This window comes from Hyla sarda, unplaced genomic scaffold (assembly GCF_029499605.1).
Source record: "Hyla sarda isolate aHylSar1 unplaced genomic scaffold, aHylSar1.hap1 scaffold_448, whole genome shotgun sequence".
NCBI lineage: Eukaryota > Metazoa > Chordata > Amphibia > Anura > Hylidae > Hyla > Hyla sarda.
The window spans coordinates 1-22,912 of NW_026610461.1; the positions used below are offsets into that span (position 1 = coordinate 1).

The 22,912-nt window shown below is 46.4% G+C and overlaps 8 non-coding genes and 2 pseudogenes across 8 annotated transcripts; all 10 read right to left on the bottom strand.

The window, feature by feature from the left end:
* Positions 1-166: 166 nt before the first annotated feature.
* Positions 167-357, bottom strand: LOC130335127 (U2 spliceosomal RNA). The gene has a single exon (XR_008876819.1). It is a non-coding gene; the product is annotated as a U2 spliceosomal RNA (small nuclear RNA).
* A 2,100-nt stretch (positions 358-2,457) lies between these two features.
* LOC130335159 (U2 spliceosomal RNA) lies at positions 2,458-2,643 on the bottom strand. The gene has a single exon (XR_008876846.1). It is a non-coding gene; the product is annotated as a U2 spliceosomal RNA (small nuclear RNA).
* A 693-nt stretch (positions 2,644-3,336) lies between these two features.
* Positions 3,337-3,496, bottom strand: LOC130335169 (U2 spliceosomal RNA; annotated as a pseudogene).
* A 2,085-nt stretch (positions 3,497-5,581) lies between these two features.
* On the bottom strand, positions 5,582-5,772 carry LOC130335189 (U2 spliceosomal RNA). Its single transcript, XR_008876859.1, has one exon. It is a non-coding gene; the product is annotated as a U2 spliceosomal RNA (small nuclear RNA).
* Positions 5,773-7,862: 2,090 nt separating this feature from the next.
* On the bottom strand, positions 7,863-8,053 carry LOC130335202 (U2 spliceosomal RNA). Its single transcript, XR_008876870.1, has one exon. It is a non-coding gene; the product is annotated as a U2 spliceosomal RNA (small nuclear RNA).
* Positions 8,054-10,146: 2,093 nt separating this feature from the next.
* LOC130335215 (U2 spliceosomal RNA) lies at positions 10,147-10,337 on the bottom strand. Its single transcript, XR_008876881.1, has one exon. It is a non-coding gene; the product is annotated as a U2 spliceosomal RNA (small nuclear RNA).
* Positions 10,338-12,434: 2,097 nt separating this feature from the next.
* On the bottom strand, positions 12,435-12,625 carry LOC130335227 (U2 spliceosomal RNA). The gene has a single exon (XR_008876892.1). It is a non-coding gene; the product is annotated as a U2 spliceosomal RNA (small nuclear RNA).
* Positions 12,626-14,717: 2,092 nt separating this feature from the next.
* Positions 14,718-14,908, bottom strand: LOC130335133 (U2 spliceosomal RNA). Its single transcript, XR_008876825.1, has one exon. It is a non-coding gene; the product is annotated as a U2 spliceosomal RNA (small nuclear RNA).
* Positions 14,909-17,013: 2,105 nt separating this feature from the next.
* Positions 17,014-17,199, bottom strand: LOC130335150 (U2 spliceosomal RNA). Its single transcript, XR_008876839.1, has one exon. It is a non-coding gene; the product is annotated as a U2 spliceosomal RNA (small nuclear RNA).
* A 5,389-nt stretch (positions 17,200-22,588) lies between these two features.
* On the bottom strand, positions 22,589-22,806 carry LOC130335178 (U2 spliceosomal RNA; annotated as a pseudogene).
* Positions 22,807-22,912: the final 106 nt, after the last annotated feature.

Below are 22,912 nucleotides of genomic sequence, written 5' to 3' on the forward strand. Positions count from 1 at the left end.
CCAACAGGGGCCAGACACAAGCAGAAGCAGAAGCAGCAGAAGCAGCAGCAGCACCACCTTTTGTTTTTTGGCTGCAGCAGCAGCAAGGCCCACAGGGCTGGCTAGCTGGCTAGCCAGCAAGCAGGTAGCAATGAAAGTAGGAATCTTTCTTTTTAACCCTGTAAGGGGGTGGTGCACTGTACCCGAAGATACTGCCATATCGGGTCAATGCATAGGGCGACGGAAGCAAGCTTCGAAATCGGCCCCCGTTCTCAAAAATCCATTTAATATATGGTCCCCAGATAGGGGACGTATCAGATATTAAACTGATAAGAACAGATACTACACTTGATCTTAGCCAAAAGGCCGAGAAGCGATAACCGTGAAAGGGGCGGGCCCAACAAGGTCCCCTTCATGGGCATCTCACTGCTTGCTGTCAGGGAGGCTGCCAGACAATTTTCCATGCACACTCTGGGCTGGGGGGCAGTCAACCACCAGTACACACAGCAGAACCTAAACCCATACCATTATTGCTAAGCAGCAAGACAGGGGCCCATTGCACTCCCACGGGGCCTTTTTAAATGCAATCCATAACCCGGATTTGCCAGGAACCCTTCTTACTCCTCCTACTTGCATGTGACACTGGGCTTAGGATCTGCATAGGAAACACACACACAAGCACACACCTACCTTTGTTGCCTGCAGATGCCTCCTTGGCTGTCCCCAAACGGTATCAAACCAACACCCACGGGAAGCTGTAAGCATAGAGGACATGCCTGCACCCCATTGGACTTACCTGTGTGGGTTAAATCCGGGTTATTTGACAACCTATGGCGGTGATGGTTCTGCTCAGGCAGAGCAGTGCTGATGCTCCTCATAAAGCTGTCGCTGCTGTGAAGGTTCTAGGTGACATCACAAATCCCTATGGTTACATACACAACAAAGCTGGGTTGTTGTTGTTTACACTCTGCAAGGCCTGTGGAAGTGAGTGACATCATAGCACTGTAGTTCTGAGGGTTCTAGATGGATGCAACAATCTCCTGTTGCTTCTATGAAGGCCATAATAGACGACATCACCAAACAGCTCCATAGTCACATACACAGCAAAGGAGAGATGTTGTTTACACCTAGTGATGTCAGTGGTATTGAGTGACATCACAGCACAGTGCTAAGGCTCCTGGGCCTGGACACAGCAGCGGCTGCAATATCTCAACGGAGAATACGTTTATATCTATGTGTGTGTGTGCGCATATATATATATATATATATATATATATATATATATATATATATATATATATTTCTCCGCCGAAATCACTTTTAAACCCATTTCCACCTTTTTTTTCCCTTCTCTTCCTCTTACTTTTTTTTCACGTTTTTTTACGTTTTTCTCCTTTTCGCCTCTTTTCTGGGCGTATTATTCTTCTTTTTCTTCTTTTTTTTCGTCTAATGCATACCCCATCAGTGCAGCAATGCTTATTCAATACCGCCAGCAGATGGAGACACTGGGGGATAATTTTCTAAGGATTTATACTGATTTTTCCTGTCTGAATTTGTCGCACAGAAAGTTGCAGGCCAAATATGTGTGACATTTCTGCGACTTTAGCTTCTAGAGCATTTTTACAACATTATACATAGGTGCTGAATACATAAAAAGCGACTGTTCAGCGACAGACAAGTCGCATCGGCTGAAAGTAGGCCAGAATGTCAGTCCATGTTGGAGCAGGTTTAGATACAGTCTAAAGCATAGATCTCAAAGTCTGTGCACAGAATTTAGCAAGGGCCTCGCACCTTCTGATGCATCAGGTAGGTGCACAATAGCATAGCCTAACCCTCTGTACTTTGGTCTATATTGATGCGGGACATAGACAGCCAGCTGATGACCAATCCATTAGTGCAATGGATGGCTGGAAGCATTTGTCTTTGCCTTTGCAATACCACAGAAGCAATGCATGGTCAATGTACAGCAATGACACACCTGTGTGAACAGCCAGGAGACCCCCCCCCCCCCCATGTTATGTTACATAGTTACATAGTTAGTACGGTCGAAAAAAGACATATGTCCATCACGTTCAACCAGGGAATTAAGGGGTAGGGGTGTGGCGCGATATTGGGGAAGGGATGAGATTTTATATTTCTTTTTCATAAGCATTAATCTTATTTTGTCAATTAGGAACATTCAGCACCCACCCGCTATCAAGGCAGCTGCCTATCATGTCATGCCCTACCTGCACAGGTGTGCTGGCTACTCAAATGATCCAATTAAGGAGGCCATTTAGTCAGCAGCAGCAGAAGTCCTGTGCCTGGACGCTCCAACAGGGGCCAGACACAAGCAGAAGCAGAAGCAGCAGAAGCAGCAGCAGCACCACCTTTTGTTTTTTGGCTGCAGCAGCAGCAAGGCCCACAGGGCTGGCTAGCTGGCTAGCCAGCAAGCAGGTAGCAATGAAAGTAGGAATCTTTCTTTTTAACCCTGTAAGGGGGTGGTGCACTGTACCCGAAGATACTGCCATATCGGGTCAATGCATAGGGCGACGGAAGCAAGCTTCGAAATCGGCCCCCGTTCTCAAAAATCCATTTAATATATGGTCCCCAGATAGGGGACGTATCAGATATTAAACTGATAAGAACAGATTTTTTTTTTTTTTTTTTTTATCTAAAGCCGAGGAACGTGCTTTCGATTCACCCAAAGTGCAAGAAAAAGTGCAAACGTGTTACACTAAAAAAACGTGCACAAAGGATGCGGTCTATCGCAAGCCCTTCTCCGATAGGAGAGAGGCCCCCCAACAAACCTTACCCTTCGCCTCCGGACCAAAAGGTACCTGCGAGGTTCCAGGTTCGATGTCCCTTTTCGCCGAAGCTACTAGGGGACCACAAATGCTCCCGGCATCCCCCTTGGCGTTAGCCAAGGTATCTGCCCGCAGAGCCGATTACGGTAGGTACCCTGCCAAAGCAGGAGTACCCGGGGTGTTTGCAGGGAGGTGCGGAACCTAATGGCCACACACACCTCCCCTAGACCGCCAGGAGGGACACCCAGAAGGGCTACCGCATCCTGACAAATCCTGTGAACACACAACACGCAAAAAGTGACACAGTGAGACAAAAAAGAAATAAATAAGTGAATGTGTGCAGATATACTGCCCGGACATCCGGCCGGATCTATAAAAATTTCTCTGATCCTAGCCAGAAGGCCGGGAATCAAGAGGTGAGTGCCACAAGGTGAAGAGATTATGGTGCCCGTGCTTCAACTCAGTGAGTCTATTCTCCCAGTGAGTTTCGGCACCTCGGGGTCACCACTCCCCGAGGCACAAAAGTACCTCGGCTCTAGACCCTCTCAGCCTCATGGCGAGACCCGGAGGGAACAGGTCACATCGGGGCAGCCGTCGAGCTGATTCCTCAGAACCAGCCCCGGAAAGCCCTGGTACACCTGCATCCTCCATGCAGCACCCATCCCCACCAGCATGAAAACTGATAAGAACAGATACTACACTTGATCTTAGCCAAAAGGCCGAGAAGCGATAACCGTGAAAGGGGCGGGCCCAACAAGGTCCCCTTCATGGGCACTATCACTGCTTGCTGTCAGGGAGGCTGCCAGACAATTTTCCATGCACACTCTGGGCTGGGGGGCAGTCAACCACCAGTACACACAGCAGAACCTAAACCCATACCATTATTGCTAAGCAGCAAGACAGGGGCCCATTGCACTCCCACGGGGCCTTTTTAAATGCAATCCATAACCCGGATTTGCCAGGAACCCTTCTTACTCCTCCTACTTGCATGTGACACTGGGCTTAGGATCTGCATAGGAAACACACACACAAGCACACACCTACCTTTGTTGCCTGCAGATGCCTCCTTGGCTGTCCCCAAACGGTATCAAACCAACACCCACGGGAAGCTGTAAGCATAGAGGACATGCCTGCACCCCATTGGACTTACCTGTGTGGGTTAAATCCGGGTTATTTGACAACCTATGGCGGTGATGGTTCTGCTCAGGCAGAGCAGTGCTGATGCTCCTCATAAAGCTGTCGCTGCTGTGAAGGTTCTAGGTGACATCACAAATCCCTATGGTTACATACACAACAAAGCTGGGTTGTTGTTGTTTACACTCTGCAAGGCCTGTGGAAGTGAGTGACATCATAGCACTGTAGTTCTGAGGGTTCAAGATGGATGCAACAATCTCCTGTTGCTTCTATGAAGGCCGTAATAGACGACATCACCAAACAGCTCCATAGTCACATACACAGCAAAGGAGAGATGTTGTTTACACCTAGTGATGTCAGTGGTATTGAGTGATATCACAGCACAGTGCTAAGGCTCCTGGGCCTGGACACAGCAGCGGCTGCAATATCTCAACGGAGAATACGTTTATATCTATGTGTGTGTGTGCGCATATATATATATATATATATATATATATATATATATATATTTCTCCGCCGAAATCACTTTTAAACCCATTTCCACCTTTTTTTCCCTTCTCTTCCTCTTACTTTTTTTTCACGTTTTTTTACGTTTTTCTCCTTTTCGCCTCTTTTCTGGGCGTATTATTCTTCTTTTTCTTCTTTTTTTTCGTCTAATGCATACCCCATCAGTGCAGCAATGCTTATTCAATACCGCCAGCAGATGGAGACACTGGGGGATAATTTTCTAAGGATTTATACTGATTTTTCCTGTCTGAATTTGTCGCACAGAAAGTTGCAGGCCAAATATGTGTGACATTTCTGCGACTTTAGCTTCTAGAGCATTTTTACAACATTATACATAGGTGCTGAATACATAAAAAGCGACTGTTCAGCGACAGACAAGTCGCATCGGCTGAAAGTAGGCCAGAATGTCAGTCCATGTTGGAGCAGGTTTAGATACAGTCTAAAGCATAGATCTCAAAGTCTGTGCACAGAATTTAGCAAGGGCCTCGCACCTTCTGATGCATCAGGTAGGTGCACAATAGCATAGCCTAACCCTCTGTACTTTGGTCTATATTGATGCGGGACATAGACAGCCAGCTGATGACCAATCCATTAGTGCAATGGATGGCTGGAAGCATTTGTCTTTGCCTTTGCAATACCACAGAAGCAATGCATGGTCAATGTACAGCAATGACACACCTGTGTGAACAGCCAGGAGACCCCCCCCCCCCCCATGTTATGTTACATAGTTACATAGTTAGTACGGTCGAAAAAAGACATATGTCCATCACGTTCAACCAGGGAATTAAGGGGTAGGGGTGTGGCGCGATATTGGGGAAGGGATGAGATTTTATATTTCTTCATAAGCATTAATCTTATTTTGTCAATTAGGAACATTCAGCACCCACCCGCTATCAAGGCAGCTGCCTATCATGTCATGCCCTACCTGCACAGGTGTGCTGGCTACTCAAATGATCCAATTAAGGAGGCCATTTAGTCAGCAGCAGCAGAAGTCCTGTGCCTGGACGCTCCAACAGGGGCCAGACACAAGCAGAAGCAGAAGCAGCAGAAGCAGCAGCAGCACCACCTTTTGTTTTTTGGCTGCAGCAGCAGCAAGGCCCACAGGGCTGGCTAGCTGGCTAGCCAGCAAGCAGGTAGCAATGAAAGTAGGAATCTTTCTTTTTAACCCTGTAAGGGGGTGGTGCACTGTACCCGAAGATACTGCCATATCGGGTCAATGCATAGGGCGACGGAAGCAAGCTTCGAAATCGGCCCCCGTTCTCAAAAATCCATTTAATATATGGTCCCCAGATAGGGGACGTATCAGATATTAAACTGATAAGAACAGATACTACACTTGATCTTAGCCAAAAGGCCGAGAAGCGATAACCGTGAAAGGGGCGGGCCCAACAAGGTCCCCTTCATGGGCACTATCACTGCTTGCTGTCAGGGAGGCTGCCAGACCATTTTCCATGCACACTCTGGGCTGGGGGGCAGTCAACCACCAGTACACACAGCAGAACCTAAACCCATACCATTATTGCTAAGCAGCAAGACAGGGGCCCATTGCACTCCCACGGGGCCTTTTTAAATGCAATCCATAACCCGGATTTGCCAGGAACCCTTCTTACTCCTCCTACTTGCATGTGACACTGGGCTTAGGATCTGCATAGGAAACACACACACAAGCACACACCTACCTTTGTTGCCTGCAGATGCCTCCTTGGCTGTCCCCAAACGGTATCAAACCAACACCCACGGGAAGCTGTAAGCATAGAGGACATGCCTGCACCCCATTGGACTTACCTGTGTGGGTTAAATCCGGGTTATTTGACAACCTATGGCGGTGATGGTTCTGCTCAGGCAGAGCAGTGCTGATGCTCCTCATAAAGCTGTCGCTGCTGTGAAGGTTCTAGGTGACATCACAAATCCCTATGGTTACATACACAACAAAGCTGGGTTGTTGTTGTTTACACTCTGCAAGGCCTGTGGAAGTGAGTGACATCATAGCACTGTAGTTCTGAGGGTTCAAGATGGATGCAACAATCTCCTGTTGCTTCTATGAAGGCCGTAATAGACGACATCACCAAACAGCTCCATAGTCACATACACAGCAAAGGAGAGATGTTGTTTACACCTAGTGATGTCAGTGGTATTGAGTGACATCACAGCACAGTGCTAAGGCTCCTGGGCCTGGACACAGCAGCGGCTGCAATATCTCAACGGAGAATACGTTTATATCTATGTGTGTGTGTGCGCATATATATATATATATATATATATATATATATATATATATATATATTTCTCCGCCGAAATCACTTTTAAACCCATTTCCACCTTTTTTTCCCTTCTCTTCCTCTTACTTTTTTTTCACGTTTTTTTACGTTTTTCTCCTTTTCGCCTCTTTTCTGGGCGTATTATTCTTCTTTTTCTTCTTTTTTTTCGTCTAATGCATACCCCATCAGTGCAGCAATGCTTATTCAATACCGCCAGCAGATGGAGACACTGGGGGATAATTTTCTAAGGATTTATACTGATTTTTCCTGTCTGAATTTGTCGCACAGAAAGTTGCAGGCCAAATATGTGTGACATTTCTGCGACTTTAGCTTCTAGAGCATTTTTACAACATTATACATAGGTGCTGAATACATAAAAAGCGACTGTTCAGCGACAGACAAGTCGCATCGGCTGAAAGTAGGCCAGAATGTCAGTCCATGTTGGAGCAGGTTTAGATACAGTCTAAAGCATAGATCTCAAAGTCTGTGCACAGAATTTAGCAAGGGCCTCGCACCTTCTGATGCATCAGGTAGGTGCACAATAGCATAGCCTAACCCTCTGTACTTTGGTCTATATTGATGCGGGACATAGACAGCCAGCTGATGACCAATCCATTAGTGCAATGGATGGCTGGAAGCATTTGTCTTTGCCTTTGCAATACCACAGAAGCAATGCATGGTCAATGTACAGCAATGACACACCTGTGTGAACAGCCAGGAGACCCCCCCCCCCCCATGTTATGTTACATAGTTACATAGTTAGTACGGTCGAAAAAAGACATATGTCCATCACGTTCAACCAGGGAATTAAGGGGTAGGGGTGTGGCGCGATATTGGGGAAGGGATGAGATTTTATATTTCTTCATAAGCATTAATCTTATTTTGTCAATTAGGAACATTCAGCACCCACCCGCTATCAAGGCAGCTGCCTATCATGTCATGCCCTACCTGCACAGGTGTGCTGGCTACTCAAATGATCCAATTAAGGAGGCCATTTAGTCAGCAGCAGCAGAAGTCCTGTGCCTGGACGCTCCAACAGGGGCCAGACACAAGCAGAAGCAGAAGCAGCAGAAGCAGCAGCAGCACCACCTTTTGTTTTTTGGCTGCAGCAGCAGCAAGGCCCACAGGGCTGGCTAGCTGGCTAGCCAGCAAGCAGGTAGCAATGAAAGTAGGAATCTTTCTTTTTAACCCTGTAAGGGGGTGGTGCACTGTACCCGAAGATACTGCCATATCGGGTCAATGCATAGGGCGACGGAAGCAAGCTTCGAAATCGGCCCCCGTTCTCAAAAATCCATTTAATATATGGTCCCCAGATAGGGGACGTATCAGATATTAAACTGATAAGAACAGATACTACACTTGATCTTAGCCAAAAGGCCGAGAAGCGATAACCGTGAAAGGGGCGGGCCCAACAAGGTCCCCTTCATGGGCACTATCACTGCTTGCTGTCAGGGAGGCTGCCAGACCATTTTCCATGCACACTCTGGGCTGGGGGGCAGTCAACCACCAGTACACACAGCAGAACCTAAACCCATACCATTATTGCTAAGCAGCAAGACAGGGGCCCATTGCACTCCCACGGGGCCTTTTTAAATGCAATCCATAACCCGGATTTGCCAGGAACCCTTCTTACTCCTCCTACTTGCATGTGACACTGGGCTTAGGATCTGCATAGGAAACACACACACAAGCACACACCTACCTTTGTTGCCTGCAGATGCCTCCTTGGCTGTCCCCAAACGGTATCAAACCAACACCCACGGGAAGCTGTAAGCATAGAGGACATGCCTGCACCCCATTGGACTTACCTGTGTGGGTTAAATCCGGGTTATTTGACAACCTATGGCGGTGATGGTTCTGCTCAGGCAGAGCAGTGCTGATGCTCCTCATAAAGCTGTCGCTGCTGTGAAGGTTCTAGGTGACATCACAAATCCCTATGGTTACATACACAACAAAGCTGGGTTGTTGTTGTTTACACTCTGCAAGGCCTGTGGAAGTGAGTGACATCATAGCACTGTAGTTCTGAGGGTTCAAGATGGATGCAACAATCTCCTGTTGCTTCTATGAAGGCCGTAATAGACGACATCACCAAACAGCTCCATAGTCACATACACAGCAAAGGAGAGATGTTGTTTACACCTAGTGATGTCAGTGGTATTGAGTGACATCACAGCACAGTGCTAAGGCTCCTGGGCCTGGACACAGCAGCGGCTGCAATATCTCAACGGAGAATACGTTTATATCTATGTGTGTGTGTGCGCATATATATATATATATATATATATATATATATATATATATATATATTTCTCCGCCGAAATCACTTTTAAACCCATTTCCACCTTTTTTTCCCTTCTCTTCCTCTTACTTTTTTTTCACGTTTTTTTACGTTTTTCTCCTTTTCGCCTCTTTTCTGGGCGTATTATTCTTCTTTTTCTTCTTTTTTTTCGTCTAATGCATACCCCATCAGTGCAGCAATGCTTATTCAATACCGCCAGCAGATGGAGACACTGGGGGATAATTTTCTAAGGATTTATACTGATTTTTCCTGTCTGAATTTGTCGCACAGAAAGTTGCAGGCCAAATATGTGTGACATTTCTGCGACTTTAGCTTCTAGAGCATTTTTACAACATTATACATAGGTGCTGAATACATAAAAAGCGACTGTTCAGCGACAGACAAGTCGCATCGGCTGAAAGTAGGCCAGAATGTCAGTCCATGTTGGAGCAGGTTTAGATACAGTCTAAAGCATAGATCTCAAAGTCTGTGCACAGAATTTAGCAAGGGCCTCGCACCTTCTGATGCATCAGGTAGGTGCACAATAGCATAGCCTAACCCTCTGTACTTTGGTCTATATTGATGCGGGACATAGACAGCCAGCTGATGACCAATCCATTAGTGCAATGGATGGCTGGAAGCATTTGTCTTTGCCTTTGCAATACCACAGAAGCAATGCATGGTCAATGTACAGCAATGACACACCTGTGTGAACAGCCAGGAGACCCCCCCCCCCCCCCCATGTTATGTTACATAGTTACATAGTTAGTACGGTCGAAAAAAGACATATGTCCATCACGTTCAACCAGGGAATTAAGGGGTAGGGGTGTGGCGCGATATTGGGGAAGGGATGAGATTTTATATTTCTTCATAAGCATTAATCTTATTTTGTCAATTAGGTACATTCAGCACCCACCCGCTATCAAGGCAGCTGCCTATCATGTCATGCCCTACCTGCACAGGTGTGCTGGCTACTCAAATGATCCAATTAAGGAGGCCATTTAGTCAGCAGCAGCAGAAGTCCTGTGCCTGGACGCTCCAACAGGGGCCAGACACAAGCAGAAGCAGAAGCAGCAGAAGCAGCAGCAGCACCACCTTTTGTTTTTTGGCTGCAGCAGCAGCAAGGCCCACAGGGCTGGCTAGCTGGCTAGCCAGCAAGCAGGTAGCAATGAAAGTAGGAATCTTTCTTTTTAACCCTGTAAGGGGGTGGTGCACTGTACCCGAAGATACTGCCATATCGGGTCAATGCATAGGGCGACGGAAGCAAGCTTCGAAATCGGCCCCCGTTCTCAAAAATCCATTTAATATATGGTCCCCAGATAGGGGACGTATCAGATATTAAACTGATAAGAACAGATACTACACTTGATCTTAGCCAAAAGGCCGAGAAGCGATAACCGTGAAAGGGGCGGGCCCAACAAGGTCCCCTTCATGGGCACTATCACTGCTTGCTGTCAGGGAGGCTGCCAGACAATTTTCCATGCACACTCTGGGCTGGGGGGCAGTCAACCACCAGTACACACAGCAGAACCTAAACCCATACCATTATTGCTAAGCAGCAAGACAGGGGCCCATTGCACTCCCACGGGGCCTTTTTAAATGCAATCCATAACCCGGATTTGCCAGGAACCCTTCTTACTCCTCCTACTTGCATGTGACACTGGGCTTAGGATCTGCATAGGAAACACACACACAAGCACACACCTACCTTTGTTGCCTGCAGATGCCTCCTTGGCTGTCCCCAAACGGTATCAAACCAACACCCACGGGAAGCTGTAAGCATAGAGGACATGCCTGCACCCCATTGGACTTACCTGTGTGGGTTAAATCCGGGTTATTTGACAACCTATGGCGGTGATGGTTCTGCTCAGGCAGAGCAGTGCTGATGCTCCTCATAAAGCTGTCGCTGCTGTGAAGGTTCTAGGTGACATCACAAATCCCTATGGTTACATACACAACAAAGCTGGGTTGTTGTTGTTTACACTCTGCAAGGCCTGTGGAAGTGAGTGACATCATAGCACTGTAGTTCTGAGGGTTCAAGATGGATGCAACAATCTCCTGTTGCTTCTATGAAGGCCGTAATAGACGACATCACCAAACAGCTCCATAGTCACATACACAGCAAAGGAGAGATGTTGTTTACACCTAGTGATGTCAGTGGTATTGAGTGACATCACAGCACAGTGCTAAGGCTCCTGGGCCTGGACACAGCAGCGGCTGCAATATCTCAACGGAGAATACGTTTATATCTATGTGTGTGTGTGCGCATATATATATATATATATATATATATATATATATATATATATTTCTCCGCCGAAATCACTTTTAAACCCATTTCCACCTTTTTTTCCCTTCTCTTCCTCTTACTTTTTTTTCACGTTTTTTTACGTTTTTCTCCTTTTCGCCTCTTTTCTGGGCGTATTATTCTTCTTTTTCTTCTTTTTTTTCGTCTAATGCATACCCCATCAGTGCAGCAATGCTTATTCAATACCGCCAGCAGATGGAGACACTGGGGGATAATTTTCTAAGGATTTATACTGATTTTTCCTGTCTGAATTTGTCGCACAGAAAGTTGCAGGCCAAATATGTGTGACATTTCTGCGACTTTAGCTTCTAGAGCATTTTTACAACATTATACATAGGTGCTGAATACATAAAAAGCGACTGTTCAGCGACAGACAAGTCGCATCGGCTGAAAGTAGGCCAGAATGTCAGTCCATGTTGGAGCAGGTTTAGATACAGTCTAAAGCATAGATCTCAAAGTCTGTGCACAGAATTTAGCAAGGGCCTCGCACCTTCTGATGCATCAGGTAGGTGCACAATAGCATAGCCTAACCCTCTGTACTTTGGTCTATATTGATGCGGGACATAGACAGCCAGCTGATGACCAATCCATTAGTGCAATGGATGGCTGGAAGCATTTGTCTTTGCCTTTGCAATACCACAGAAGCAATGCATGGTCAATGTACAGCAATGACACACCTGTGTGAACAGCCAGGAGACCCCCCCCCCCCCCCCCCCCCATGTTATGTTACATAGTTACATAGTTAGTACGGTCGAAAAAAGACATATGTCCATCACGTTCAACCAGGGAATTAAGGGGTAGGGGTGTGGCGCGATATTGGGGAAGGGATGAGATTTTATATTTCTTCATAAGCATTAATCTTATTTTGTCAATTAGGAACATTCAGCACCCACCCGCTATCAAGGCAGCTGCCTATCATGTCATGCCCTACCTGCACAGGTGTGCTGGCTACTCAAATGATCCAATTAAGGAGGCCATTTAGTCAGCAGCAGCAGAAGTCCTGTGCCTGGACGCTCCAACAGGGGCCAGACACAAGCAGAAGCAGAAGCAGCAGAAGCAGCAGCAGCACCACCTTTTGTTTTTTGGCTGCAGCAGCAGCAGCAAGGCCCACAGGGCTGGCTAGCTGGCTAGCCAGCAAGCAGGTAGCAATGAAAGTAGGAATCTTTCTTTTTAACCCTGTAAGGGGGTGGTGCACTGTACCCGAAGATACTGCCATATCGGGTCAATGCATAGGGCGACGGAAGCAAGCTTCGAAATCGGCCCCCGTTCTCAAAAATCCATTTAATATATGGTCCCCAGATAGGGGACGTATCAGATATTAAACTGATAAGAACAGATACTACACTTGATCTTAGCCAAAAGGCCGAGAAGCGATAACCGTGAAAGGGGCGGGCCCAACAAGGTCCCCTTCATGGGCACTATCACTGCTTGCTGTCAGGGAGGCTGCCAGACAATTTTCCATGCACACTCTGGGCTGGGGGGCAGTCAACCACCAGTACACACAGCAGAACCTAAACCCATACCATTATTGCTAAGCAGCAAGACAGGGGCCCATTGCACTCCCACGGGGCCTTTTTAAATGCAATCCATAACCCGGATTTGCCAGGAACCCTTCTTACTCCTCCTACTTGCATGTGACACTGGGCTTAGGATCTGCATAGGAAACACACACACAAGCACACACCTACCTTTGTTGCCTGCAGATGCCTCCTTGGCTGTCCCCAAACGGTATCAAACCAACACCCACGGGAAGCTGTAAGCATAGAGGACATGCCTGCACCCCATTGGACTTACCTGTGTGGGTTAAATCCGGGTTATTTGACAACCTATGGCGGTGATGGTTCTGCTCAGGCAGAGCAGTGCTGATGCTCCTCATAAAGCTGTCGCTGCTGTGAAGGTTCTAGGTGACATCACAAATCCCTATGGTTACATACACAACAAAGCTGGGTTGTTGTTGTTTACACTCTGCAAGGCCTGTGGAAGTGAGTGACATCATAGCACTGTAGTTCTGAGGGTTCAAGATGGATGCAACAATCTCCTGTTGCTTCTATGAAGGCCGTAATAGACGACATCACCAAACAGCTCCATAGTCACATACACAGCAAAGGAGAGATGTTGTTTACACCTAGTGATGTCAGTGGTATTGAGTGACATCACAGCACAGTGCTAAGGCTCCTGGGCCTGGACACAGCAGCGGCTGCAATATCTCAACGGAGAATACGTTTATATCTATGTGTGTGTGTGCGCATATATATATATATATATATATATATATATATATATATATATATATATATTTCTCCGCCGAAATCACTTTTAAACCCATTTCCACCTTTTTTTCCCTTCTCTTCCTCTTACTTTTTTTTCACGTTTTTTTACGTTTTTCTCCTTTTCGCCTCTTTTCTGGGCGTATTATTCTTCTTTTTCTTCTTTTTTTTCGTCTAATGCATACCCCATCAGTGCAGCAATGCTTATTCAATACCGCCAGCAGATGGAGACACTGGGGGATAATTTTCTAAGGATTTATACTGATTTTTCCTGTCTGAATTTGTCGCGCAGAAAGTTGCAGGCCAAATATGTGTGACATTTCTGCGACTTTAGCTTCTAGAGCATTTTTACAACATTATACATAGGTGCTGAATACATAAAAAGCGACTGTTCAGCGACAGACAAGTCGCATCGGCTGAAAGTAGGCCAGAATGTCAGTCCATGTTGGAGCAGGTTTAGATACAGTCTAAAGCATAGATCTCAAAGTCTGTGCACAGAATTTAGCAAGGGCCTCGCACCTTCTGATGCATCAGGTAGGTGCACAATAGCATAGCCTAACCCTCTGTACTTTGGTCTATATTGATGCGGGACATAGACAGCCAGCTGATGACCAATCCATTAGTGCAATGGATGGCTGGAAGCATTTGTCTTTGCCTTTGCAATACCACAGAAGCAATGCATGGTCAATGTACAGCAATGACACACCTGTGTGAACAGCCAGGAGACCCCCCCCCCCATGTTATGTTACATAGTTACATAGTTAGTACGGTCGAAAAAAGACATATGTCCATCACGTTCAACCAGGGAATTAAGGGGTAGGGGTGTGGCGCGATATTGGGGAAGGGATGAGATTTTATATTTCTTCATAAGCATTAATCTTATTTTGTCAATTAGGAACATTCAGCACCCACCCGCTATCAAGGCAGCTGCCTATCATGTCATGCCCTACCTGCACAGGTGTGCTGGCTACTCAAATGATCCAATTAAGGAGGCCATTTAGTCAGCAGCAGCAGAAGTCCTGTGCCTGGACGCTCCAACAGGGGCCAGACACAAGCAGAAGCAGAAGCAGCAGAAGCAGCAGCAGCACCACCTTTTGTTTTTTGGCTGCAGCAGCAGCAAGGCCCACAGGGCTGGCTAGCTGGCTAGCCAGCAAGCAGGTAGCAATGAAAGTAGGAATCTTTCTTTTTAACCCTGTAAGGGGGTGGTGCACTGTACCCGAAGATACTGCCATATCGGGTCAATGCATAGGGCGACGGAAGCAAGCTTCGAAATCGGCCCCCGTTCTCAAAAATCCATTTAATATATGGTCCCCAGATAGGGGACGTATCAGATATTAAACTGATAAGAACAGATACTACACTTGATCTTAGCCAAAAGGCCGAGAAGCGATAACCGTGAAAGGGGCGGGCCCAACAAGGTCCCCTTCATGGGCACTATCACTGCTTGCTGTCAGGGAGGCTGCCAGACAATTTTCCATGCACACTCTGGGCTGGGGGGCAGTCAACCACCAGTACACACAGCAGAACCTAAACCCATACCATTATTGCTAAGCAGCAAGACAGGGGCCCATTGCACTCCCACGGGGCCTTTTTAAATGCAATCCATAACCCGGATTTGCCAGGAACCCTTCTTACTCCTCCTACTTGCATGTGACACTGGGCTTAGGATCTGCATAGGAAACACACACACAAGCACACACCTACCTTTGTTGCCTGCAGATGCCTCCTTGGCTGTCCCCAAACGGTATCAAACCAACACCCACGGGAAGCTGTAAGCATAGAGGACATGCCTGCACCCCATTGGACTTACCTGTGTGGGTTAAATCCGGGTTATTTGACAACCTATGGCGGTGATGGTTCTGCTCAGGCAGAGCAGTGCTGATGCTCCTCATAAAGCTGTCGCTGCTGTGAAGGTTCTAGGTGACATCACAAATCCCTATGGTTACATACACAACAAAGCTGGGTTGTTGTTGTTTACACTCTGCAAGGCCTGTGGAAGTGAGTGACATCATAGCACTGTAGTTCTGAGGGTTCAAGATGGATGCAACAATCTCCTGTTGCTTCTATGAAGGCCGTAATAGACGACATCACCAAACAGCTCCATAGTCACATACACAGCAAAGGAGAGATGTTGTTTACACCTAGTGATGTCAGTGGTATTGAGTGACATCACAGCACAGTGCTAAGGCTCCTGGGCCTGGACACAGCAGCGGCTGCAATATCTCAACGGAGAATACGTTTATATCTATGTGTGTGTGTGCGCATATATATATATATATATATATATATATATATATATATATATATATATATATATATATTTCTCCGCCGAAATCACTTTTAAACCCATTTCCACCTTTTTTTCCCTTCTCTTCCTCTTACTTTTTTTTCACGTTTTTTTACGTTTTTCTCCTTTTCGCCTCTTTTCTGGGCGTATTATTCTTCTTTTTCTTCTTTTTTTTCGTCTAATGCATACCCCATCAGTGCAGCAATGCTTATTCAATACCGCCAGCAGATGGAGACACTGGGGGATAATTTTCTAAGGATTTATACTGATTTTTCCTGTCTGAATTTGTCGCACAGAAAGTTGCAGGCCAAATATGTGTGACATTTCTGCGACTTTAGCTTCTAGAGCATTTTTACAACATTATACATAGGTGCTGAATACATAAAAAGCGACTGTTCAGCGACAGACAAGTCGCATCGGCTGAAAGTAGGCCAGAATGTCAGTCCATGTTGGAGCAGGTTTAGATACAGTCTAAAGCATAGATCTCAAAGTCTGTGCACAGAATTTAGCAAGGGCCTCGCACCTTCTGATGCATCAGGTAGGTGCACAATAGCATAGCCTAACCCTCTGTACTTTGGTCTATATTGATGCGGGACATAGACAGCCAGCTGATGACCAATCCATTAGTGCAATGGATGGCTGGAAGCATTTGTCTTTGCCTTTGCAATACCACAGAAGCAATGCATGGTCAATGTACAGCAATGACACACCTGTGTGAACAGCCAGGAGACCCCCCCCCCCCCCCCATGTTATGTTACATAGTTACATAGTTAGTACGGTCGAAAAAAGACATATGTCCATCACGTTCAACCAGGGAATTAAGGGGTAGGGGTGTGGCGCGATATTGGGGAAGGGATGAGATTTTATATTTCTTCATAAGCATTAATCTTATTTTGTCAATTATGAACATTCAGCACCCACCCGCTATCAAGGCAGCTGCCTATCATGTCATGCCCTACCTGCACAGGTGTGCTGGCTACTCAAATGATCCAATTAAGGAGGCCATTTAGTCAGCAGCAGCAGAAGTCCTGTGCCTGGACGCTCCAACAGGGGCCAGACACAAGCAGAAGCAGAAGCAGCAGAAGCAGCAGCAGCACCACCTTTTGTTTTTTGGCTGCAGCAGCAGCAAGGCCCACAGGGCTGGCTAGCTGGCTAGCCAGCAAGCAGGTAGCAATGAAAGTAGGAATCTTTCTTTTTAACCCTGTAAGGGGGTGGTGCACTGTACCCGAAGATACTGCCATATCGGGTCAATGCATAGGGCGACGGAAGCAAGCTTCGAAATCGGCCCCCGTTCTCAAAAATCCATTTAATATATGGTCCCCAGATAGGGGACGTATCAGATATTAAACTGATAAGAACAGATAAGGTTTCAACAAAATTTTATTGAATAAATAAGAAACCATACAAAATTTAAAATGCAAAATAATAAAAGGTTCACAAAAGTTTTAAAATACAAATAATAAAACCAGTAATAAAAGGAGACAAAATAAAAATGGCAGGATAAAACATTATACAAATGTCATAAAAACTGATTATACTGTTATTTCGTTCCATAGAGGCAGACACCACATGGATGCTGCCTCGCTGGCCCCCAACTGTTTCTTGTCTCTTAGGTAATAGATGTACATCTCACTCAGGGCCAGCTTTATACAGTTTTTAACATCAATAAAATCATGTTTAAAAAGTAAGATGTTCCTAACTTTCCAGATGGCATTTTTAAAACAATTAATAATCATCCAGCAGATCATCTGCTGTTTAAAATTGGGGCAGTTAAAAAGACCGTAAAAGACACATTCGTGATTAAAATCTTTTAGGCCGCAGGCCCACTTCAAAAGTGGGCCTACCTTCCTCCAAAGCTCCCGTGCAAAAGGGCAGTTCCAAAATATGTGCAGCACCGTTTCGTCCACTCCGCAGCCATCTCTCGGGCACTTGGCTCTCGCCACCAGTCCTCGCCTGTGCTGGAACTCACGAGTAGGGAGGCACTGGTGGACGATTGCCCAGGCAAGATCCCTGTGTACATTCGCCAGAAACTTCCCGTACACGTTCCGCCATACCTTTTTGGATCTTGCCTGTGTGAAATTGGACACTGCCAGGGTAACCTCACTCCGCCTGAGGACCTTTGATACCTTTCTCTGGTCCCCCAGTATGTCAGGCTCCAAATCTTGGAGACCTAGGAGCCTGACTGTCTTTTCCAACACCACATAATGTTTTGGGGGACACAGAAGCACCGGAGCGTTCAGAGGGATGCGCAACCATCTTTTAAAAACCATGCCCGCAGCGTACCTTAAAAAGCAGCTAAAAATGCCATCGGATTTAATAATTTTAAAACAGAAACAGAAATACTTTATGTAAAAGAAAGTAAAAACGTTAGGAACATCTTTCCCGCCATTATCTTTACTTTTGTACATAAAATCACGCTTTAATTTCTCCATTTTTGAACCCCATAAAAAAGAAAAAACAATTCTAGTTACTTTTTTAATGTATAAAATAGATGGAGGAAATACCATGGCAATGTATAGCATAATAGGGAGTAAAACCATCTTTATTATTAAAATCTTCCCCTCCATGGTAAGGTTTCTAAGATTCCACATTAAAATCTTCTTCTCCATCTTAGCTATAGCTGAATCCCAGTTAGGGCTCCCATCATTGACCTGGTTAAAAACAATACCTAAAACTTTAATTTGATCCTGTTGCATTGTGACTCCTGGGGTGATGGATGAATCCCAGGAGCCAATATAAAAACAGTCACATTTATCTGTGTTTAGCTTAAAACCAGAGACCTCGCAGAAATAGCTGGTGTTCCTCAATGCCCCCCTCATGGATGGAGAGTCCGGGCACAGTATGGTGACATCATCCATGTACCCCAACACCTTTAGATGGGTCCCTCCTCCACCAGGTATCGGTACGCCTCTTACTACCCGGTCTTTTCTGAGGAGGGCCATCAGTGGTTCGATTGCGCAAATAAAAAGGAGTGGGGACAGGGGGCAGCCCTGTTTGACACCTGATAAAAGAGGAACACCGCTGGTTAAAAAGCCATTAACAGAGACTTGACTAAAACAGGATCGGTATAAAAGCATGATTCGGCTTAAAATCGTTTCAGGCACTGCCATCTTTTTAAGAACTAAAAACAGGTATTCATGGGAGACCCTATCAAAGGCTTTTTCAAAGTCTAAGGATAAAATTGCTACAGTTTGATTTCTATCCTTAAAATACCATAAAACATCTCTTAAAATATTTAGGGATTCAGCTATAGACCTTCCAGGTACCCCACAAACCTGATTTGGGTGAATTAATTTATGAATAAAAGGTTTAAAACGGACAGCTAATAACTTGGCTAAAACTTTATAATCGACATTTAAAAGTGTGATGGGGCGCCAATTTTTTAGCATATCCTTTTCACCCTTTTTAAAAAGTAATGATACAATCCCCCTCCTCCAGGAAGGGGGAAGTTCATTAACAATAAAAGTTTCTTTATACAATAAAACCATATCATCCTTTAAAATATCCCAAAAAGCTAAATAAAATTCGATGGGTAAACCATCTTCCCCAGGGGCCTTCCCACTAGAAAAACTTTTAAAAACAAATAAAAGTTCATCTAAGTTAAGATCACGGGATAAAACCTCCTGGTCTAAAACATCTAGCTTAAAATCAAGGGAATTAAGAACATGTTCTAAAAAGGATGGATTAAGATCTTTCTTATTAAAAAGAAGCTGGTAGAAGTTAAAAACTGCATCTAACATGCCTTTTGGAGTGGATTCACCCTCAAGGTTTTGGATGATATCCCTCCTATTCATCACTTTTTTAAAAAAGAAACGGGAACATTTCTCGCCCTCCTCCAGGTGCTGCACATGTGAGTTAAAAATGATTTGTTTCCCTTTCTTTTCTATGGCATGTTTTATTTCAGTTTTAAGGTTTAAAATATCATTTTCTACATCCATACCAGCTTCTTTCAATTTAAAAAGTACATTTAAACGCATGTTAAGAACATAAAACCACTGTTTTTCCATTTTTGCCTTCTTCTTACCTGCTTTGATAAAAAAAAATCTGATTTTAGATTTGGTGCCCTCCCACCAGTGCAGCATAGGCTCGTGGGGTTTTCTTTGTGATTGCCAGCATTGGTAGGTCCGCACAAACTCCTCTTTTATCTCAGGGTCCTCTAGGAGTGTGGTGTTTAATCTCCAGAGGCCCCTTTTTGCTTTTTGCTCCCCCTCTAGCTCCAGGCCCACCAAGAGGAGCTTATGATCAGAGAAGATATTCTGCTCGAGCGTGCATTTCAGGGGTTTAAAAGCTCTAGAGGAAAAAATAAAATTGATTCTGGAGCTCACTCTTCCATTGGACCATGTGGCGCCCGGGTCCTCCGGCAAGAGATCCTTCCAGCAATCTTTCAAATTAAAATCATCAATAAAATTTTTAAGCAGGTAAGAAGTGCGGTCTTTACGATTAATATCCCCACCCTGCCGGTGTTCCCCATCACGTATGCAGTTAAAATCACCTCCCACCAGCAGGGGGGAAGACCCAACACAAAACAGTGGTAAAATTTCAAATAGTTCTGCCCGTTCCTGTTTATCAGGAGGGGCATACACATTTAAAACACGAATTAAAAGTCCATTAAAATATAGATGAATTAAAAGAGCTCTGCCAGGCACAATCTCAGTTACTGTATGAATAGAAAAGGACTGGCCTCGGCAGAGCAGCCCAACACCCACAGAACGACAGTCATTTGCACCGGACCATATGGATGGGCCCAGCTTCCAGTCTTCTTTTAAGTCTTTATAGTCCATTTTACTAGGGATTCCACATTCTTGTAGCAGGCAAAGGTCAAAGTCACATGTCTCTAGATAAGAAAATAAAGCAGCCCTGCGATCAGGGCTCTTTAAGGACCTCACATTGAGTGAGGCAATTTTTACAGGGATAGGCATAGTTTATGGAGAGTCCGTGCTTGGAGAATCAAAGTCAATAATAAGCTGCGTACCGTCATCCCCCGCCTGCGGGGTCATCAGCTCCTTGATGTTCTGAGGGTCGGAGCTTGAGATCGATGATGCCCCGACCCTGAGCTCGCTCTCGTCCGAACTACGGCACGCCGCTTTCCTTTGAATGTCTTCCTCTTCTTCTTCTCTTTGTCTTTTAAATGTCACACTGCTGTCCATATCCTCTGTGTTGCTCTCACTCGATGTAATCTCTGGCCCCCGGCTGATGGATCTGCGTCTTCTTTCATCTTTTGACGACTGGAACTGCTGCACAGGGGCCTGTGAGGCCTCTTTTCCGGAACCTTTGCCGCTACCTTGGGAAGTTTTCATCGCTTGTTCCCCAGCAAGCGTTGCTGAGGACTGTTGCTCCAACTTCCCCATCGATCGACGATGGCCAGTTTTACCCACCGGGTCCACTGCTGGCGGGGCAGCAAACCCTGGTTTGGCGCCACTTGTCTTCTTGGCCCTGTCCTGTATAGGCGGAGTAACAGGACCGGGCTCAGACCTGGCCACCTGGCTCCCCTTCCGGCGGGCTTTCACCGGGGCCTCTTCGTCCGGAGCAGGGCGACCCTGGGCCAAGCCAGTACCTGGCTTATGCTGCAATTTTGGGTCCACTTTTGCCCCCACCGAGGCCCGTCGGCTGCCACCCGCCACAGGTGAGCCCCCTTCAGAAGTTTCGGCGGGCTCTTGAGCCAGGTAGGAAGTCGATCGACGTCTTTCAATTTCCCGGGCAGTAAACTCGATCACCCGCCCGGGCTTCGTGGAATCCCCATGGCCTCCCCCTAGCACTACCACCGGTGGGCCCCCCGATGGAGCACCAGAGGTCTTGGGCCTGGACCCATCAGTACCTGCCATCTGGGGTTTGGGCATCTTAAAAAAGGACGTCTTTTGTCCTGTCCCCTCTTTGGGTGGGCCCAGCCTTGACCCACCCATCGTAGTTTTTGCTTTATGGGGACAGGAATTAAAATCGTGATTTTCCTCTCCGCAGAGGTTGCACCTTATCGTATGGCTACATCTTGAGGCTATGTGACCTTCTTGGCCACACCTATTGCAGCGAATCACACGCTCCGCGCCGCAGGTCTCCTGGGTGTGGCCAAACCTCAAGCAATTTCGGCAATACATAGGCATTTGAGGATAGAACAGGAAGCCCCGAACTCTCCCGATGGCAAAATTTGGGGGCGGATGGCAAAGACCCCCAATACCACCGGGATCCTTACGGAGCTTGACCCAGAACTTCCTCTTGCCGTTCCAGAACCGCACGGAGTTCAAGATTTTGTTTGCGAATCGCACCTCTTCGCAGTATCGCCGAAGAAAAGTGGCTATATCCTCCGTGGTCACATGAGGGCTGTGCATAGCCACCACCAACGGTATATGTTCCTCACCATAGAGGAACTGGAACGAAAGACCGTCGAGTCGATCGTCCCTCTGGTCCGCACCAGACAAGGTTGCATAGATGTTATCGCAACACGCCGTGGCCGTGAAGGTGACGGTATACAGGCCACGGCTTTCCTGGTCATTTAGACACAGGATGTCCTCCCTATTGAGGCGGAAGTAGTCAAGAAGAATCACCTCCGCAATGAAGCGGAGGTTCTTCAACTGACGATGGCTCTCCGACACCTCTATGCGGATGGTATTTCGCATCGACATTTCCCCAGAGGGGAAAGCCCAGGAGAACGGCATCTTCCACACCCAGGGACTAAGCCCCTTCCCCAATAGCAGCAGGGGCTCGGAATCCCGCTATAAAAGCGGAACCCTTACCCAAGGCAGAGGTCGGGGGTACCCTAGGTGCTTCCGAAGCTACAGGTAACGCTCAACGTACCGAAAATGCCTTCTGAGACACAAGGTCCCAGAGACAGGGGGATCGCAACCCGTTGTCCGTGGACTAAGCCCGCTCCCCAATAGCAGCAAGGGGGTGAAGTCCCTCCGTAAGGAGAGACAATCCCCCAAGGCCGAGAAGCGGGGTACCACAGACACCTTCCGACCAGACCAAATGCAGATACTACACTTGATCTTAGCCAAAAGGCCGAGAAGCGATAACCGTGAAAGGGGCGGGCCCAACAAGGTCCCCTTCATGGGCACTATCACTGCTTGCTGTCAGGGAGGCTGCCAGACAATTTTCCATGCACACTCTGGGCTGGGGG